This window comes from Aotus nancymaae, unplaced genomic scaffold, assembly GCF_030222135.1.
Source record: "Aotus nancymaae isolate 86718 unplaced genomic scaffold, 86718_ANA_hifiasm-v0.15.2.pri h1tg000006l, whole genome shotgun sequence".
NCBI classification, from domain to species: domain Eukaryota; kingdom Metazoa; phylum Chordata; class Mammalia; order Primates; family Aotidae; genus Aotus; species Aotus nancymaae.
Genome location: NW_026988417.1, coordinates 46,499,573 through 46,505,119, shown reverse-complemented (window position 1 = coordinate 46,505,119; position 5,547 = coordinate 46,499,573).

Here is a 5,547-nt window from a genome sequence, read left to right as displayed (position 1 = left end):
CCTCTCCTCCCTGTGGACCCGCGGCGGGTGCGGCTGCGGGGTCCGGGAAGGGGCGCCCTGACCCCGCCCCCGGGGCAGCCTCCGCCAATGGCTTTGGCCAGGCGGGGCCTCAGCGCCGGGCGCGGCCCAGGGGTTATTAGAGACTTTCAGAGCTCCCGCGGGCCTCGGGGCAGCCCGGGATAACTCGTGTATCTGGCCGGAGGATCAGCTGCCCCTCCGCGAGGCTGCTGGAGGAACTAGAGAAACACGTACATGCCTCATAGACCAACGGCGTCTCTCGGAGCATGGAGCCCACCAAGGCAACTCCGGGAATTGAGTGGAGTGGAGGCTGCGCTGAGGCCCCCTTCTGGCTCCTCTCGGGTCAAAAACTCTCCCGCGCTGGATTCTCAGAGCCCTGCTGCTTTGGGAAGCCTTCAGATGTTAGTTGCTTCTCACGGAAGCTGCTGACCGCTGGGGTTCTGCGCAGATTGCTAGAGTCGTTTATTTTGGGGGCTGCAGAGCAGACTTTGCCCTACTGTGCTGTTACCAGCTCCTGTCGCTGTCCGTCTACGCCCCCTACACCCACTCCCCATTCCGTCTCCAATTAGCAAGCAGCTCCTCCTCCTACCCTGCCCAATTATCTGGGTCATAGAGATATTTGAAATAAACCTTTAAGAGAAAAGCAATCCGTAATCTGGAAAGACCTATTCCCACAAATTATTAATAACTAATATTTATGACATCCTTGCTATATCACACATATGCAGGCACATTATGTCTTAATTAAATCTCACAACAGTCTATTACCGCTCAGTTTACAGATATGGGATTAGAGACAAAAGAGTGAGGTTAAGTAACCTAACCAAGGTTGGAAGACTTGATAGTAAGTATTTATGCAACAGGGAGTGGGCAGGGCTGGGGGAGGTGGCTTACGCCTGTAATCACAGCACTTTGGGAGGCCGAGACTAGTGGCTCGCTTGAGTCCAGGAGTTCGAGACTAGCCTGGGCATCATGGTGAAACCCTGTCTTTACAAAAATTAGCCAGGTGTGGTGGTGCGCTGCTGTAGTCCCAGCTACTTGGGAGGCTGAGGTGGGAGGACGGATGGCTTGAGCCCAATAGGCGGAGGCTACAGTGAGACATGATCACACCACTGTACTACAGTCGGGGAAACAGAGTGTGACCATGTCTCAAGAAAAAAATAAAGGCAGTGGCGGGGCTGGGGGACAATTCGGGCTCAAATCCTCATCAGGGAGAACTAGGGTACCTTCGTGTTCTGGCATTTTAACGCTAAGGAAAATACTCTCACATACTCAGGTAGCCTTTGTTCTAGGTAGGCATGAACAGTGCTATTAATTTTATTACCTAAGAGTTTCATAGTAGAGGCCCCAATCTTGCTTTTCTTGTTCTTAGACTGATGAGAGAAGAGCTAAGTACAAATTAGTCAACATACCAATCCAAGACACACACTTGTAATACATGTGGATGACTTTGCAGAGAAGAAACACCATGGAGAGTGGACTAGGTGAAAGTGAAAGGGAGGCAGATTTATGTCAATTTTCGATAACAAGCCTTAAACCTTAGACTTCTACTTAAATGTTTTCTTTGGATTTCCTGCTTAAAATTTTGTCTTTATCAAAGATTGGTAATGATAGTAAACGTGATCTAAGTTGCTTATGTTTTATGTAACAAACACTTGGATAGCATGTGGCAAGCACTTTTCTAAGATCTTTACAAATATTTGCTTTGTAAATCTTCATAAAAATCCTGCAAGGTAGATACTATTACCCCCACTTTACAGCTGAGGAAATGGAGGCACGCAGAGATTAAGTAACTGGACTATGCACACACAGCCAGTAAGTGTGGAACGGAGATGCCAACCAAGAAAGTCAGGCTCCAAGTATGTGTTCTTAACCCATTTGGTAATTGGACATTAAAAAACAAAAAGCAGACTTTAAAAAATGCATCTTATTGAATTCCAGTTGCATATTAAGGCCTATTTTAGGTAAGAGGCATTTTGTTGTAGTTCTTGCTTACAATTCTGAAAATAAAAACATTCAGAAAAAAATATTTAAACTCATTTAAGATCACTGTTTTTTCAGTTTAAATATTGTCTAGCAGAAATTTATAATGTATTTTCCTTTACTGACAATTTCTAGATGACTTTGGAGATTACAGTTATAGTACCACAGACTATCTTGAGTGACATAAATTTGGGGGATATTTATTCCCCCTAAAAAGCATATTGTTTGTTTAACTAAAAGAAGAGCACTAAAAAAAAAATCTCCAACTAGCCCGTTCTTTGATTCTAGGAAAATTCCTCTTCTGACTCAAAAATTAGAATGAGATTCTAATGAATCTAATTGAATGAAACCCTCTAAAATGCCAACTCCTGTTTTATTGGTCTTTGTGCTAGGACACTTAGACCTAGGGGTGATGGTCAAAATAAATAACGATCAGAAGAGCCTTAGAACCTCAAGGCACAAGGCCACAGGTCTTTTGAGCTTGGGTAGGTCTGGGAGGGTTCCTGCTGTGTAAAGGTTAACCCCTCAGTTGCTACATTGTGGGGAGGTCTCTGGTTTCTGGGGCAATGGATAAGACAACTAGACAAGAGGGGTGGTAGCTGGGAAATTAAAACCACATTTGCAAAAATCATAGCACTGAAAAAATTTTAACAGTAAGCTGAGCTAATTCATCCTCTATCTTGCCTTTCCCTTAATTATTCCTGGGTTATTGGGCTGTGAAAGGAAAATAAATCTGGGAGCCCCCAAATCACTAAGCTAAAGGGAAGAGTGAAGCTAGGAACTTCTTAGGGCCAACCTGCCTCCCATTCCATTCAAAGTCACCCCTCTTTTCACTGAGATAAATGCATATCTGATTGCCTCTTTGGAGTGGCTAATCAGAAACTCAAAAGAATTCAACCATTTTTCTCTTATCTACCTATGACCTGGAAAGCCTCCTCTCTGTTTCCAGTATTTCTGCCTTTGCTTTGAGTTGTCCCACCTTTCCAGACAGAACCAATATTCATCTGGTATATGTTGATTGATGTCTCATGTGTCCCTAGAATGTATAAAGCCAAACCATGCTCTGATCACCTTGGGCACATGTCATCAGCAACTCCTAAGGCTGTATCATGGGTGTGTGTCCTCAACCTTGGCAAAATAAACTTTGTAAATTAACTGAGACCTCTCTCAAATTTTCAAGGTTTACATTTTGGTAACCACAGAGGGATTCTGAGTGGAGATGCCCCTGACTTTTGACAAATTTCCTATTGGTGCTTGGTATCAGCATGAGCTAATTTTATGGCTCAAACCAATAGGACAATTTGCTAAGATCTGAGAGCACCCTGATGCTCTGAGAGAGAGAGAGAGAGAGAGAGAGAGAAAGAAAGTTAGAGAAAGAGAGAGAGAGAGAAAGAAAGAAAGAAAGATAGAGAAAGAGAGAGAGAGAAGGGATGCTCAGCACCTCTGATACTCTTAGATAATCCCTGAGTTCCCAAAATTTAGTCAAGATCTAAAGTTTATTTTGCTGTACAACTCCTCTTTTTTGGAGTTTTACTTGTTTCCATCAAGGAAGGCAAGAGTTCCTGTTTCTATGACATTGGAAGGCAGGTAACTCCTTTATGGAGTCTGGCTCACTTCCAAAAGGGAAGAAGAGGTTTTTTTCCCTGTTTCTAGGATGGTAAAGAGCAGTGTACAGCCTGAGACTCATCCCTAGGTAAGTACCTGAATTGGTTAAAGTTAAGATTAACAACCAACTGGTCTTAATTTCTCCTTACCATTAGAGCATTCAGTGATCATATAAATAGTGCCATCGTTTGTTTTGCTTAAATGTTTTTTGCTGTTTGTTTTTTGTGGGTCTTTTTCCCACTGGGTTTGATCAGTGCTATCCAACTTGATCAAATCCAAAGGCAAGTTCCAGATTATGGGGAAGAAAGTGGCTAAATTCTCAAAAAAAAAAAAAAAAAAAGAGGAAAGATTTTTGATTTTGACTACTAAAGAGGCTTTATTTACATAATGTCACATTTTTGTTAGCTAGGCATCTGTGACATCAGAATAGATGAAAAACTTTCAGGACTCATGGAGAGCTGAAATGTTCATGAATATCAAGTGGAACAGGAATTAACTGCATGTACTAAACTAATAGAAGTCCAAAGTAATCTTTTTAATGTTTTGCTTAAAATGTTGCTGATCCTTTGTTTTGTTTTTCAAAGTCAAGAAAACTTTCAAGCTATTTACAGCTTTTAACAATTAAGTATACTCCTATGAATAAAATTCAGAGCATATTCGTTTCTCTGTACCGGATTTCTACAGAATTTGGAAACTATTTGTGAGTATTCTTAACTTATGGCAATACAGTTATTTGCATAAGTGCAATAAGAATCTGTTTTCATTTGTAACAGGACACAATTGGAGAAATTAGTTAGTTTACCAAAGCTTTTACTGGAATGGTGTGCTTTACTTTAAGGAATCAAACTTGACTTATGGAACCAATACAAGCGCCTTGGGAAAACTGGCCTCATACCTGTGTCTACCGAGCCCCTGTATAAGGTTCCTGACCTGTGTTAAGTAAAGAATGTCACTTTCTGACAGGCTCAGGAGTCCCAAGTTTATCTTGGACCCTCAAGAGGACAGGAATTCACCCAACTCATAGGTATTTGATGGTACAAATCCATGACTAGACTTGACTTTAAAACAGTCCTATCCGAGATTTTCTTCTATGGAATAAAGTTCCATCAAAGCCAACTTAAAAGCCCATGTAAAAAAACACTTATTCTTGTTGCACCATAAGCAAATAACCAGGCCAAGTATGATAAAGCAAATCAGTCCTACCAGATTTGTCTTTAGTAAAAATGGGAAACTGGAGAGAAAAAATTATGGTTCAAAAACTATAGTACTCCTGTTCTTAGATTCCAGTCTTGCCTAATATTTTTCAATTTTTATTATTTTCTACAATTTGGACTGAATTCTAATTTTTCTTGGCTACAAGCCTTCAAAATAATGCTTTCAATTCCTTTCCTTCTTTTTTCCTCCATTTTTCGGACTTAATTTGGAGTCACCGAAAACTAAGCTGTGTTTTCAAAAAGCCCTGAGAACAGAAGCTAGACAACTTAAACTTCAAAAGAAAATAACAGCAACCTATTTACATACATAAGCTACTTTCATACCTCTCTCTTGATGTGTGGACTTCAGAGTAATGAGGCCTATATCAATTTTCCAGGATTGTTCTTTTGTTTGTTCTTGTTTTTTCCCTTTCTCCCCTAATTTTCTCTTCATAGGACATGAGACTTCACAATCTGCTAAAAATGAGCCCTCCTAAATGACTCGGGACCTACCCAACTAGTAATAAGATTTTCAGGGTTCACAGGGCCAAGCTAACTTTGGAAGATATTTAGGCTATAGTTTAAATGATAATAAGTCTTATCCTAAAACTCATCCACTTTTGTAAAGCTAATGGGAGGCCTTCAGCCTGGTGGGGAGGAGGGGAGCTTGAGTCCTGCTAAGGTGCAGACATAAACAATTGTCAGCCATTATTCCAGATGTTATAAGATATGCAGCTTCCCCAATTAC